Here is a 16,033-nt window from a genome sequence, read left to right as displayed (position 1 = left end):
TCCCTCCCACTCTTCTCTCTCTTTCTCTCTCTCTCTCTCTCTCTCTCTCTCTCCGTTTTATTTCCCTGTCTGATTCTGATGGCTCATCTTGGCTGTGCTCCCTCCTCCATGCTTATTGTTTCCCCGTCAAGGTTCACTATTGCTTTTTCCATTTGATTTGTTTATACAATCAACTTTTATCTGGCTGTTTCACCAGATCTACTCCCAACCTCTCCGGTTTATTGAGGCTGCGCCTGGAAATCCCCTTCAGTAACAGCAGTGAGTTGGGGTGTCTCCCCTAACTCATCACACTCTGTAAAGCTGTTGGCGCAACCCCGAACTTCTTGTAGCTGCGCAACACCTTTCTGTCCTGCTGTCATGCTATCTGCTATTATTTTCCACATCTTGGTACCTTTTAATGAAGGGTGTAAGTACATTGCCATGAATGCGCTTAGTTGTGAAGTGATCCAGTGCATCTATTTCATTTGGAGCTCTGAGGGTTGCGCAGACACATGTATGTTGTCTCATGGTCCTTTGGACAAAGACAGTAGCTCAGTCTCATGAGCAAAGGAAATCTCCCATAGTCCTTTCAGCCTGAGAAAGAACGGAGAGAGGAAGTGGTTGAAGAGTTCTTGGGGAGGGAGGGCACTTACCATGTTCAAGGGCACCTGTCACTGCTTAGGTTAGCTTCCTACCCCCCCCTCCCATCACCCAAACGCGACCGCCTTTTTTTTCTGGCAAGCATTCAGAGACGGCTCAACGGTTTTTGGAGTGTTTGAAGCATGTTGCAACAGAAAGATGAGTGAGAAAAAAAATAGTCCTTGCTTATCAACGAACTGCTTTTTATAATGAGCCACCCACCCTGTGGCATGGCAGTTGAGCTTACACTTATCTCAGTCACAAGCCTTTTGCCGTTTGAAAGGCCAGCCTCCAAGCTTGGGGATATGATCGCATTCTACAATGGGTGAATTGAACTAGCTACAAGACCAGCTTTTTGTGTGTTGACGTACGCATATGTGAGCAGGACCAAAGACAAAAACCCCTCTTTGGTGCCACTGGTGGTAATAGATCAGGTCATAACTGACAGGTCCCTCCTCGGGTCTAATGAAAGCGACGTTCTGCACCAGCTACGAACACAGTGTTTAAACCAAAGGATGCATTTGACGTAGAGACGTCATAGTGGTGGAAGGGCTCTTGTTGGATCAGACGTTTTTGGTTTTTAAACCATGTTAAAACTTCCCCTAATAGGATGTCTGTCTGGCCCAAAGGCCTCCGCTGAACCCTGCTCTAATTCATAATGATGGTGTTTCCCCAGACAAGTGCCAAATGCCTCTAAACAACATGTGGACCCACAGCACACTGCAGCTCATCTAGAGGAATGTGCCTCAGACCTCTCCTCAGTCAAAATGTCTCTTCTCTTTCTTCTTTCTGTTTAAGTGGTGTTTTGAAGCGTCAGAAGGGATGAATTAGCAGGCCACAGATATAAATGCACTATGGGAACATCACAAACTCTTGGTTCACAGTGAGAGCTGAGAACCGCATTGTTTATAACTGTTGTATGCGTGCAGAAATTGTTTTGAAAATTTGAGAAATTGCCTTATAGCAAGGTGCCTTTTTTCCGGTAATGATGTTACGTTTCAATTTGCCTTGATGAGAAGTTGTTCAAATTAGTGCGTTTACTGTAGTTGAGATAAAGCGAATGGAGAAACTTTGAGGGCAATTATCACCAAACTTCAATGTGTTTAGAGTAGATGCCTAGAGTGTGCCTAGAGGGCATAAAGCTTTTTGTTTCAAAAATGATAGAAAAGTGCAGAATGAAGGAACGCAGACTGAGACAGTTTTTACTTTAACATTTATTAGTTGCCAGATATTCCCTGGCAGGCACATTGGTTTGCGTGGTTATGTCAAGATATGCAGTTAAGCAGGGGATAAACAAAGCATGCTGTGCTGTGTGTTACCAAATCTTAGTGCTACAGAGACTTGATCAACTAATGGAACGTGTTATGGCTGTTTAAGATTTTAAGATGGAGTCATTAGGAATAAAAAAAGAAAAGGAGGTACGGATCACTCAGGGTGGCCCAGCCGTGACTGCAGGGGCCCTTGTAGCCCCCTTAGGTGGTGCTATCCTCAAGGGCCCTCATCACACAGATGTAATCGTGCTGCAAATGTGGATTGCACCGCCAGCAACGTCTCCACTCTCGGGTGTGTCTTTGCGGACTATGGGCCTCGCTTTGATGTGGAAGCCAAAGGGTCTGCTGTGCTGCAGAAAACCCACCGTCCCCCTGGTGCCAAAGTGATATTGGGTCTCGACAGGAAGCGTTTTGTCCCAGTTAAGCAGTTTGTAACGGATGGCATGTTGTAGTGGCGCAAGGGTTCGTATTTTGTTGCAGTAGGAAGTGTTTCATGCCATGGGGAAAATTTCTGTGATGTGAGGAACTTAGAATAAAAAATGAGAAAAAAGGAAAATCGTCCCAATTTGAGAGTTCTCTGGGGTTGTGGAGTCTTATTTTTTGTTATAATCCCATCATGGATTGTGTACTCCGGTAAAAAGAAAATCAGTAAAGGCTAGGAGTGTAACCTCGCACAGATAAGTCGCATATATTTCTCATGTTTTTGTAAGGGACAATTCACGGAAAGTATACTGAAGTTTCATGTGATGTGGTGGTGCCTCGATTCAATACATTTTTACAGCAAATATAAATGCATCCTGAAAATATGTCTTATGTTTGCTTTTCTGGTTAATTAGAGCATTCAACATAAAAATACAGTACTTCAGACTATAGAATGGCACTGTGGAGTTTAGCCCCATCGTTTCAGATTTCCTTCGTAGCAGCATAGAAACACTGAACAACAGCTTCCTAGTAGTCGCCTAGTAGCCGAATCTTGCACATTAGACACAAACTAACACAGGGCTGTGCAAAAGTCTTCAAAATGGTCATCATGTACAAGTTCACATGTTCAACAGAAAATGAACGAGGATTTTAGACATCTACCAAAGTATGTGGGGTTGCAGGTACATTGTCAGGTATGACTTGTTGCTGTCAGGTAAAACCACTTCACTTGATTTGACATCCTTTGTGTGTGTGTGTGTGTGTGTGTGTGTATATATATATATATATATATATATATATATATATATATATATATATATATATATATATACAGAAGCCTCAACGACTTAAAATAATTAGAATTATTTTTAGTATTTGGTGTGTCCACACTTTTTCTTCGTTACAGCTTCCATTCTTTTCAGCAGGCTTGTTTTCAGTTTTTCGGAGAAATTTTGCAGCCACACCTCCAAAGTTCAGTCTTAGAAGTTGGTTGTATTTTGCACTTATTGCATTTCAAATGATCTCAAACTTTTCTCTTTTTTCGGTGAGGGTTCTTGACAGCTACACATCGTCTCAGACCCATAGCGCTGAGTTTTCTGCTGGATGTTAAAAGAATTGAACCCTTTTGTTTCCATTTAAAACTTAATAAAATGTATTACTTACAGGCTTTAAATAAATGATTCCACTGAATCAGAATAAGCTAAAAATTATATAAATTTTCATTCTAAAGCTTCCAGAAATTGTCATGCCTTCTCTGTTTCACCTTCCAGTTTGACCTTCCTCACCCTTTATTTATTAACTTTCCGGACGAAATGGCCATTAAGTACAAGTTAGTCATTTTTCAGTGTGTTCAGAAGCTTCGGTTTATTTTTAGGACTCCTTCAGTTTTTAAAGAATCTGCAGACACGCCTCCAAGCTTCTCAGTCTTAGAAGCTGGTTGATGATTTTCTGAAGTAATCAAACCCATTCGGTGGTGCTGAGGTCTGGACTCTGGTCTCTGGGGTGGTCAGTCCATCGTTCAGCTTCTTTGTTTGATGTGTCCGTCTCCTTTTCTCACTGAGGTTCTTCTTGATCAGCTACACGTCCTTTCAGACCCACAGCGCTGAGTGGTGTTCTCCCAGTGGAAGGATGGACAGAAACACCTGTGGATGTTTTCAGATCTGAAGCCGCCTGAGTTTCTCCTCTCTCTCAGAGATGGAAGCTTTAGAAAGCTTTAAATGCACTTCGTTATGCAAGTGGATTTATATATATATATATAAGTTATAACTATAACTTACTTATATATAATAACTTGTTTAAAATGAAATTAATGAAGGGTGGTCTCTGACTTTTGCACAGTACAGTGTATTACTCCTGAGATTACACACAAGCCCAAAGCTTACTCACTAACAAAGGCGGTGCCTGAAGAAGTAATCACACCAGTTTCTTGTGAAGAAACGGTCTGTGTATGTGTGCAGTGTATGTAGCTCATTACTTGCCACCGAATAGCTATTAGTTTCAAAAAACAGTCTATACATGTATTACTGACTGAAGTTTAGCACTTGAGAAGAAGAAGAAAGAAGAAAGAAAGGAAGACTGTTAACGTGAGAAGAAGAAGAAAGATAGGAATACTATTAGCGTCACTCATCATTGTGCCCATTACCCATTTTCACGTTGCCTCCAGATCTACAATTAGACATCAGTGTTCTCTCCTTCGAGTCGTGGTGGATTTAACCAGATATGATTTGGTAATTGAATGCTAAGACGTGCTTGAGGGTCTGAGCATGAAAGAGTGTGAACAGTGGCTGCGAGGGAACCGAGAGCGGGAGAGATACATGAATAATGCCGTTAAATGAAGGAAGCCCAGCGGCTGAGGACTCTGCCTTTTGTCTGTGCTGTATTATGCTGCGCTGGGATTTGAACACGGGGCAATTACCTTTTTAGGATGCGTTAGATTAAAGGGTCATGGTACAGCGTCCCCATCTTCCTGTGTTTCTTTTATGGAGTTGACCTGTGGATCTCTGTGAGGGCAGCCACCCACTGAGATGAGAAGATCGAAGGGGCGAACTGAAAGGCAGCACCAGTCAGGGAGCAGAGCCAGGTCAAACCTGCCATGGATCCACTGCAGGGACTGGCGGTGGATTTGCCCTGCCAGAGACCGTGCGTGAGTGCGAAGAGACTGTTCAACCTCAGCGCTGGGTTTAATGGGTTTAGGTGTCACTCGTCTTACAGCTAAGCTTGTTGGTTCTTCTGTCCCACGTCTCCTTGATCCTGTTACGCTCCTGGCTGCGAGACAGCCCCGAGCCGTTGTTTTCGTTGAGTCTGGTGAGAAATGAGATTCTGTTTAAAGAGCAGGGCCATGGTGACGGTATCATACATAACCATAGCCTCATTTGTAATGAGTATGTGGAGGCGTGGATGTACCCACCATCTGTCGCAGACAGCGAGTCTATTCCTGCGGTGAGCCGGGCCATGAAGGATTTGTGTATCTAGTCGGGGACGTTTGTTGAAGGAAAGGTCACATTTTCCATGCGAGATAGATCTAAAATAACGTGCCTGATGGGTTAGTTCCATAGCATTCTTTAACTTAAAGACAGATAAATATACTAATCGGTTTTAATATTGTCTTATTAGAATTTTTGACATATACAGGAGCTTAATGTCAAAAATGTGAGAATCCACATGAAAAATGTAACGATTGCTTTGGTATTACATTGCAAAGATGAACAAAGACTCATGTTCTTGCTTCTAAATAGAAAGAGGGTGGAGCTACTTGTAAAAATAGTAGTATTTGTCTAGAGTATATGTTAATATTGTGATTTAGATCTGCTGATTTGACAGCATAACTGTGTCAAATAAGTAAATATGAGGGTTTTTTTCTGCACCACCGTCTGAGCATGCATTGAAAAAAGGAGTGATTGATAATATAGGGCTGCAACAAATTTGATAATTTAAAATATTCAAACAAAACACCTTTCGTGTAACCATTGTTATGAAAGAACACACTTCACTGCAGCGGTTTTACGCATCCAAGGGAAACAAAGTTTCGTTTATCAAGCTAATTACTAGGAACTCACCAGGACTGTGTAGTAACAAGGCATCTAAAGAGAGTGAGGTATTCTGTCTGCATGTCACACAAAGGCCCAATCCTGTTTCTTATTTTGACCCCTATCCCTTGTTTTTGAGTGTCACCTTTCCCCTTGGAACCGAGTCGAGATCTTCCCTCTGAAACGGGACCCTCAGATAAAAGAGCATCACTTCATTAACAGCTACTAGCGCTGCTGTGTAGGTGACCCTGCCCGTCTGCAGTGCCAGCAGACGAGGGGAAAGTTCAGCTCCTCACTGCAATAATAAGTTTAACTCCTCTGTGTAATAATTATTTATTGTCGCCCGTCCCTAATTCTTTGGTGATATGCAGCGGTCAGCTGTTCGCCTGCTTCACGTTCAAATTATCCCGTTCCACCTTAAACGGAGCAGCAGTTACATTCTGGCACTTCAGGCATCAGAACTGCTGGACTATTTAAGATGGAACAAGAAATGTATCCAGCGAACTGCCGTGACATCAGCTTACTGTTGGCGATTTTTATGCTGGTTATGAAGAAAAGGACCATAATACGTTGAAATGACATTAAATGCAGCCACCTTGTTTTTCCTCGTAACACTCTGGAGTCTGAAAAACTGTTTGGATGGCCATGTAGCCCAAACACTTCACCCCACCCCTCTATCTCAACTAAAATAAGGACACCCAACCCCTTTGGTGTGATGTCACAAAACGGGGCACTAAGGGCTCAGTGGCAGTGAAATGAGGTGAGGTAGTGAAAGGTGTTGAGGGGTGAAATGGGATTAGACCTAAAACAGCGGTTTATTGATAGCCATTCGATCATGTCAGTCAAACAGCCGTAGTTGAGACTCTTCCTTATAGTCTGTATTAGAGATGTAATTTGAGGCGATAATGGCGATTTTAATCACCCACTGCTGTATAAATTCTCTTCCGATTTCCAAGAATAAACACCAATGTGCTGGCTAGTGAGCCGAATAATCAAGACAGCATTCAGAAGAATGTTTGAAAATGAACAGATTCGATAGTTAGAGCCCCAGAATATTGGCTGACAGGCTGCGCCTAACCTTGACCTACAAGCCAAAGAACCTCTTAATCAATATTCGCAGCTATAAATCGTTTCTTGTTAAAATAATAATATAATAAAATAATAATAAGCCTACAGGCTACAGTTATTGTAGCATATTATTTTTATTAGGCTATTAGGCTGGGCTTTATTGAACTGGCTTTTTTTTTTATTTAACTTTGATGTAATCACAGCTTCAAAGTCATTTAAGCCTGTGTTCATGTTTCACAGGGGAAGACAGTCTGTAAGCGCTAGGCTACATTTGTTCAGTGTTATTAAGGCCGCATTTTGTTTGATGAGTTGTTGGATCTGCGTTTATTTGGAACCTTCACTCTAAAGTGTAAATGAACTTCTCATGTAGGTTTTTGTTAGAAAAACAGATCATTTATTTGGATTAATGAATGCGCCAATCAGATTAATCAAGTATTAAATAAAACTGACCTATTTCTATCAGAAAACACTGAAATGTCTGTTTGAAAATGTGCAAATGTGCCCAATCTATGTAACTGGCTCAGTTCCACTACTGAGTTCCCTCACCAATTACATTTGTTGACCAAGTGATCAACAGATGCCCTGTACATAAATTTGGAACGAGAACAGGGTGGGAGGGCGCACCCTTGCCCAATGAGTGGGCTTCACTTTGGCCATTTCATCCAGCGTTCTGGCAAGAGCTATCCTCAACGGCCAATTACACGTGGTGTTTCGGCCGTGGAAATACAATTACTTTCATGTCCAGCTGTCCCCCCAGCTAACCCTTAAATGAGTGTATCTGCCGGAACAAAGACCAGGGCTAAAACGAACGCTGCACCTCAGTGAATGATCCCAGTGAATGCTGCATGTTTGATCACCTGTTTTAGTTTTATGACTGTTGTAAATGCAGCGTAAACGCACGCAGTTGTGTATTAGTGGCTAATACGGCTGCATGTCATACATTTATAACTAATACCCCCCGTACGTCTGTCACTGAGCTCACTTCTTCCTTTTATTCTCCTTCATGGAAGCGCCTGGGCGTGTGACACCAACGCGCTCCTCAAAGTAAACGATTGAGGAAGGAAGCTGGCTCGGTGTTTCTGAGTGAAGGGGCATGCGATGAAAATTCTTGAGATGAGACACTCCAATCACACTAGTCAAGTTGCAGATGTCCTTTAGTTAGTGGTGCTAAAGAATACTTTTGAGTGCACACTCCTGTCTTGAAAAGGACAGATTGAAGAAGTTGTATGGTTTGGTTGGCCAAGAGAGGGCGTGAGGTCATCGCTTGGCCGCGAGCCCAGCTAAGGCCGCCCAGGAAATCTGAGGATGTGATGACACAGTCGCGTTGACACTAAACCCTGTCATGCAGCTGCCGCTTTCCTTATAAGGATGCAGCCTTGACCGCCTCCAAGGCAAGAGGCCATTCACAAAGTCAGCCTGGCCGTCGTCGACCTAACGGATGAATCAAGCTCTCTGTGCTTATGTCTGCTTCAATCTCAAGCCTGTGGCACGGAAGGCAGGCTGCGTTCTCCAGTCTTTGTGCTGCTGTGAGAGGCGAGCTGAGGCCTTTAAGACCCTCTCCACAGCAGGTGCAAGTGCTGAGGCAGTAACCCTGATGCAGGAAGGACAGAAATAGAGATGCAGAGGCAGGAAGAACTCAGGTACTTATCTGTTGAAGTCCCCTATTTTACCGGTCACTCAGACTTCTGGGGACTTCTACGTCCATGGCTTGTTTACTGAGAGTTCAGCTGAGGTGATGAATGCCTTTTTTCCTGTACGTCAGTGTTTGAACGTAGTCTCGCAAGACGTGATTTTGAACTCTGCCCAGCAAGGCTTGCTCGTGCTGCTAAATGACCCATTTCTCCATCATTCAGGTCCAGTAGCTCTTTCTTACGCCGAGCAATTTACAGCAACGTAACAAACACCAAAAGCGGCCGATGCCTTGAGCCGCGCTTTCACACAGTTCATTTAATAATGCTTGGATCTCAGGAGTGACGAGGGCGGCCCGGCCTGATGAGCGGTATGCATTCGAAGCGTGGCTGAGAGCGCCGTGCATCTGCCCTGCCGCCTGCCCCACCTTACACTGCAGCTGAGAGCAGGGGCCAGAGAAGGGGCTGCGTTTTGGAGGCCATTAGCAGAGGCCTTGGGCAAACAGAGGCAGTCTGTTCAAACACTGGGCGGTAACAGCTCTAATGAGGATGTTTACCGAACTGGGAGAAAAAAAAAATGGCATGAGCAAACAGGGATGTGGATACGGAGCACCTCGCAAGCCTTGTCCTGTCACCTCTCCTGCTGTGGGGCCTGCCACGGGCCCTCATTTACTGGGTGTCAGGGCCCTCATCACGTAGCTAGCAGCACGGGGCTCCTCCAGGCTGCCACCGGATGACATCTCCAGAGGCACAGTCTGCTGTGACTCTCGTTAGTGTCCTCATTCCTTTCTGCTCTCAGAGTCCCTTTCTAGTTGGACCTGCTGACCCCCCCACCTCAGCCCCCTCTTCTCTCCCGCTTACCTTGTTGCTTGGAGCCAGGTGTGCGGAGTAAATGGAGCAATGATAACCTGCAGGAAAAAGAGGCGGCCAGCCCAGAGAGATAGACAGAGGAGATAAGAGAGAGGTTAAAAATAGAAACGGTAACGGAAGTGTCTTGGGAGATTGCTCTGTGTTTTTTTTTTTTTTTTCTTCGGGTAACAAGGCTGGTGGCCATTGTTAGTGGTGTAAACAGACAGCGGACCTGGCTCCTGTGTCATCGTTAAATATGCTCTGCTGGCTCTGTGGAATAAACCGCGATCTCAGTCCATCTGGGCTGAAATTTAAGAGTCATTAGATGATTGGGGTGTGACAACGATAACCGTCAGCAGTGTTGATGATTCACACAGCTGATGCCGTCTTGGCACAGACGTCTAAGCCGACTTCACGCTGTCGACGGGAGCAGTGACGGCGTTTAACTTGTTTGATATTTAACTGTTGCCTAAGTTGTGATTTTGGCAAAACACGCTGTGCTGTCCTTTGTGGCTTTTCAAAACAGAGAGTTAATAAAAGGTGTATATGCTCAAAGTGACTGAGGAAGGCACTGCATCTTGCACCTTTCTTCATTGATGTGTTTGAAGGGGAATAAAGGGGAATTTCTGCAGAATTCAAACACTGAGATAAACAAAGTCGTTCAGAGTGGTTTGATGCGAAATGCACAGTTACAGAGTCAGAACTATTCACAGTAGTCATGATAAAAACAGGACATCTGAAGCATTCAGCGCCTCTAAAAGCGACCTCATCGAATGATATACAAAATGGTTATGAATATGTTGCCTGATGCCTGAGACGCTGTTTTACAATAGGTTTGAGAAAAGGCTGTTCTTGATGGAGATGTGCAAAGTGATGAAAAGCAAAATAGCCCCTAAAGAAAGTCATTTTTTTCCGATTTACCTCTATTTTACCATAATAAACATTGCATATATAAAAAATTCAGACTTGTTGCTTCACTATTTTTTTGAATAGTAAATAAAATCAGACATCACAATCCCTGGAGTCAGACCCTAACCAACTTTAAGCTTGGTTCAGTCACTATGACATATAATGCATGCTTAAAGGGGGCATGGTTTTATTTTTGGTGTCTACTTGAATAGATTTACATGATTCAGTGTTCCAAAAAGACATTCTTCTCATACTGTTCATCTCTGTTCACCCTCTGCCTGAAATGGTCTGTTAGAGCGCCTGTGTCTTTAAGCCCTGCCTCCAGATGAGCCCAGTGGGCTCTGATTGCTCAGCTCTCCCACTCTCTTCTGATTGGTCAACCGCCAGAACGGTTCCGCCCCTTCTTGTTCCGCCCCTGTCCTGCAGTCTGTAGACAACCTCTTCTCTTCTGAGCAGTGGAGTCGATTCTGCCGTATCAGTTTGATCCAGAGCCAATCCTGACAGTCCAGTCAGCTTCTTTACACGACTACGACACTGAACACACTCCTCCTCCACCAGTAGCTGCTGTGAGGGTGTGCCAAGCTTGCCTGTAGGCAGGCAGTAAGGATTGTGTTACAAGATGACATCATCTTGTAACAAAGGAGCAGGGCTGTAATTCAAAGAAGGTGTTTTAGGCAGCTGAGAAAAGAGGTTTCTGTGGGAAAGAGTTTCTCCCTTTACTGTGTACTGTGAGATTTGTGACTTTGCAGACTGTTTACATGCACAAAAAGCTACAACTTACTAAAGGAAAGGGAAAAACGGAAAAGCATAGTAAGGCCCTTTAGGATTTCAGATCATAAACAGCTTTTGGACCGATCACCTTTTGACCTTTTGGTTCTTTGTGATATTTCTGCCGTCAGTCCTGGGAAGAATCAAATCTTGTTACATAGATATTAAGAATATAAAGCAAGTATTACTCCAGTAAGCTCTAACACAGTGGCAGTGAAGAATATGCTGCTTTTTTACTGTTACTAATGCTTTACTATATTCATATTTACGTAGATTTATTTTCCTTTTCTGAAGAAAACCTTCTCGACGACTCCTCATGATTCATGTAATTGGCTGTTTGTTAATTACAGCCTGAGTGTCTAAGTCTGGCTTAACAGGTTTATTGGACCGTGTGAAGATGTATATCTTAATGATTGAGTGCAGGAATTTTTAAAAATTGGTGGAATTTCCTGATATCAAAACACAAAATTAATTTCTGACGCTTAGAGGCAAAAACACTTCATCTTAGAGCTTCTGTTTTGACCAGCCTTGTGAAATGCCTCCTTTATACGTGAGGCCTATTCTAGGCACATAGACGCACTGTGCTGGCTGCCAAGCTCGAACAGAAGCTGAGCTCTCTGTCTTTCACCAGGCGCCAAATGCTTAATATTGCATCAGCACATTTGGAGAAGCTGTTAAAGAAAAGACGTGAAACTCTTGCGTCCGCACACCTACACTCACCCCGGTGCCGCTTGCCCGTCTTGTCCACTCAAGCCCGGTTTGATCTCCCTTCACACTCTCTCTCCCTCCTCTTTCTTATTCCTCTGTACTCCTCTATGTCTTTCGTTCTCCCATATCTCTCTCCCTCCCCCTCCCTCCTCTCTACGTCTCTCGCTCTCCCTCAGTCTCTGGTCTGTTTCTTGCTGCTCGGCGCTCTCTTATTCTGCCTCCTTTGCTGTTCTGTTGCCTGTGAGACGTGGATTAATCCAATCCAAACAGTGGGGCATAGGGTGGCTCCTCTTCAGGCCAGCCAGAGGCTTGCCATAGTGCCAGCTGCCATAAAACCACTGCTTTACTTATTAAGCAGCCTGCTGTACGCCATGCTGGCCTCTAGAGATCAGCAGTAAGAGGAGATGCATACACGCTCGCGCACACATGTCGACGTCTTCGTTCTCTCTCTGTCTCTCTCTCACACAATCTCTTAAAAATAAAGGTGCAAAAAGGATTTTTTAATGCTGCATAAGATCCAGTTTTGGTTCCCTTAAGAATAGGGCTGGCCAGAATAATTCGAGTGCTCATTTGTTGTTGTTTTTTTATTAGTAATCGAAAGCTTCGTCTTTTTTAAGCTACAATTGTAGGCTCAAATGCATTTTATCTGCAAATATTTTAACATAGAACATTCACTGTTAGTTTACACCGATCAGACATAACATTATGACCCTATTTCTACCCTCACTGTCCACTTTATCAGCTCCACTTACTGTATAGCTGCTCTCTGTAGTTCTACAGTTACAGACTGTAGTCCATCTGTTTCTCTGATACTCTGATACCCTGTTCTTCAGTGGTCAGGACCCCATGGACCCTCACAGAGCAGGTACTATTTGGGTGGTGGATCATTCTCAGCACCGCAGTGACACTGACGTGGTGGTGGTGTGTTGTGCTGGTTCGAGTGGATCAGACACAGCAGTGCTGCTGGAGAAAGACTCAAACGGGAACACTTCCTCCTCTGGTCCACACCAGATATCAAAACTATAACGAAAGCAGTATGAGCCATTATACCATAATTTTGAGAACTAATAATAAGTAGTCATGTACACATTTGGAAATATCAGCGAGTATTTGAAGCCTGAAAAAATCCTCAGCCTCATTGAAGAACCTTTTGGTCAATGGTTCTTTAAACAGCCATTTTTGTAAATGAGATGGATGAATGTCAAAAAGTTCTTTAAAGTTTAATGAACCTCCACACTAGAACTGCTAGAATCGTACACCCAAACTAAGAGCTATTTAAAGACCTATTTTGACAGGGGAAGGGGATTTTTTCCAATTTTCCAATCTTCTCCCCAATTTAGTTGCATCCAGTTCCATCCACTAGTTAGGACATCTTAGGACATCACATCTTTTTGGGTACATTTACCTTATTTGTACCTAGATCAAAGAAAAATGTACCTGCACAGATCTTTTATTTCTAACAGTGCACTAGTAGTGTGAAAGCTTTATGACACACTTCTATAACCAAAGAAAAGCTCAACCAGTTTGCATTGAAAACCCTGTAGTTACTGAATAATAAGCCTTAGTATATAATAAGCCTGGGATTTTAAGGGGTCAGACAAAGGTCAAACACGTATAAATGGACTAATAAAACACCATGGAAATTTGGTTTAAAAAGATATATATTACAGAGGCGTAATAAGGCTGTAAAAAACATTTCATTAAGACTATAAAACACTGTGTGGGAAAAATGCATATAAAAGTGTGTGCATAGCAGATTCATGAAGAAGTTCAATTTGAATCAATGGCTTATTAAGTAAAACTCAGTGAAATAAAGGGAAATTCGACCGGTTTAAAAAAAAATTCTACATAATACATTTTTAAAAATCTTCATAATTCAACCTTTTAGATATAAACAAAGTCATTCAGAGTAATTTTGTGCCTTACAGTGCACTACATATAGCTCTCCACTCTTAATTGATTAAAAGAATATGTTTTAGGCCAAAACCTTATCTCAAAACCACCATAAATCAACGGCTCAGGCGTCGGCGTATTTGTTGCCCTTTCCTGTAATGGTAGCTTTTAGAGACACTTTGGACGTCTGGTTCCTATCACCACCACTGTGAACAATTCTGACTCAGTGTTATACTCTAGAATGGTATGTTTAACATCTTAAACACTCTGAATGACTTAATAGTTGAAATTTGCAGAAATGAAAATGTAAAAATGACAGAATTCCCCTTTAACCGAGCAGCTGGGACAGCCCTAAAACACGCATATGAATGGCGAAGCAGTTCATAATCGTCACATAACACCATCACGTGCACTTACACCAATGCACACATACTTATTTCAGCAGTACACACCTTTCGACTACTTCCTCATCAGTATTTCCTTGATGAAACACTTTCCCACAAATTTTCAGTATTGCTTAGACGTGAAGCTATTGCATATCATACCAAGAAGAATGTCTCATTGGACTAAACCTGATCATATACTGTCCACCCTCACTCATACAGAGAAAGCTCCACCTGGGTGGGGGGGGTTCCAGTACCTCATGCTTTCCAGTCTGAAGATGGCTCCTCTAAAACAGCAAATCAGCTGTAACATGTCATTGCATCAGTGGTGTTTTGTCTGGGGCCAGACATAATATTAAATTTTTTCCTGGAACAATGTTTAATAGGGGCTCTCCCGCTCTTCATGTATTCACTATTAATTCCCCATCACCTCTCTGGGGGAAAGAACCTCATTATTTCCTTATAAACGGTCCAATGAGCAGGATTGGATGATGAACTCGAGCGTTTCCTCATGCCAAACATGCAGATAAGTGGTGATATTTTGGGTGCGGAGTGGCATCAGGCTGTAGGGAAACATGCTGTGGGTTTTGGCCGCGCTTTGCCGGGTTTGGCCTCGCGGTTTTCAAGCCCACCGTCCGAAACGCAGCAGGACAGGGAAGCAGCAGACGTGGTGTGGGTAGGAGGGATGTCTCTTCTCCCTTTTTGGATCTTTTGCTGTTTAATGTTATTTAAAGAACGGTATAGCACAGGTTCTCAGTCATGGATATGAAGAACAGTAATAATAACAAGCATATAATAACTGACCATTATATCCTTGTGGGGGGGACAACAGCATAATTAGAATGGCCACTGACTCTTTTATGAGAATGTAAGCGGGCAGCGTTGGGGACTCTGGATGTCTGTTTTCTTTCTCACCTGTCCCTTCTCGCTCTCTTTCTTTTTTCTCTCCCCTACAATCTGTTTTCTTCCGCCCTTCGTCTCTCTCATTTTGTGTCTCTGCGGGTTGGATGCTGGCCTATAGGGATTGGGATGCACAGATGTGGAGTGTCTGCTCTATGAAGCTGTGACGAAAGGGAGGGGCAAGGAGGGACCAGTGGGTCCCTAAACCCCTGGTAGAGAGAATCACACCGCCATTAGCCGTAGTACACATCTTCCGTTTACAGCGAGATGGAGAATAGGGTGGAGTATTATGTTCAGTGGAGTGTTATGTACATTCTTCTGTTTTTATACTTGGCTTTCAGTTTGCTGTACGTGGCTTTGTGTGTTTCTATATGTGGCATTTTTACATGCAAGAACAGGCAGACTAAGAAAGTCCCATGCATTCTATTAATAAGGCCATCTAATGCAGTTCCATTGTTTGAACATGCAAGGTGGAAACCAACCACAACAGCAGTTCAACGTCATAATACACTTCCAACTAAACCCACACCAGCACGTTCAGTGTCATACGATACACTCCCAGCTTAACCCACACCAGCATGTTCAATGTCATACGACACACTTCCGACTTAACTATACATCCCACTGCCAGTCATGAGCTGAGAGTGTTTTTACACACCTACTAGTCATTCATTAGGATTTATTTTAGGAACGTCATTTCAATGGGCTTTTAAATTTAAATCTACTTTTTAATCGCACATTATGCGTAATTCAGTCACTGGTTGCTAGTCACAATGTTCATATAATGTTCAGTGGGTCCGGGCTTCCATTCTTCATGCTGAAGTGGGCAGTATGACAGTTTTTATCATTATCCTTAGGGATCATGCGCCGATCATGAATTTTAATGACCGATTCCAGTTCCACTCTCTTTATAGGCAAACTGGCTGATGGCTGATTTTTTTTTTTTTTTCCCCTGAAACTCAAGCTGTCTGAGCTAAGTGGACGCATGAAACACGCTCAGAAGTTTCGGATTTATGCACTTATCTGATTTTTCAAACGGTCGTGTAAACAGGACGCTCCGATTTCTTAGATCAGAGTAAGGTCCAGGAATC

The 16,033-nt window shown here is 43.1% G+C and overlaps 1 protein-coding gene and 1 long non-coding RNA gene across 2 annotated transcripts in view; one reads left to right on the top strand and one right to left on the bottom strand.

Moving 5' to 3' along the window:
• bcl2a (BCL2 apoptosis regulator a) overlaps positions 1–16,033 on the top strand; it is a 52,809-nt gene that overhangs the window by 31,589 nt on the left and 5,187 nt on the right. The window lies entirely within an intron of this gene.
• Positions 5,043–11,889, bottom strand: LOC119262369. The gene is made up of 3 exons (XR_005129571.1): positions 11,779–11,889; positions 5,218–5,331; positions 5,043–5,111 (listed from the first exon to the last, which is right to left on the bottom strand). It is a non-coding gene; the product is annotated as an uncharacterized LOC119262369 (long non-coding RNA).

This window comes from Pygocentrus nattereri, chromosome 24 (assembly GCF_015220715.1).
Source record: "Pygocentrus nattereri isolate fPygNat1 chromosome 24, fPygNat1.pri, whole genome shotgun sequence".
Lineage (NCBI taxonomy): Eukaryota > Metazoa > Chordata > Actinopteri > Characiformes > Serrasalmidae > Pygocentrus > Pygocentrus nattereri.
The sequence above is the reverse complement of the archived record's forward strand: the minus strand, read 5'-3'. Positions and strand labels throughout refer to the sequence as shown.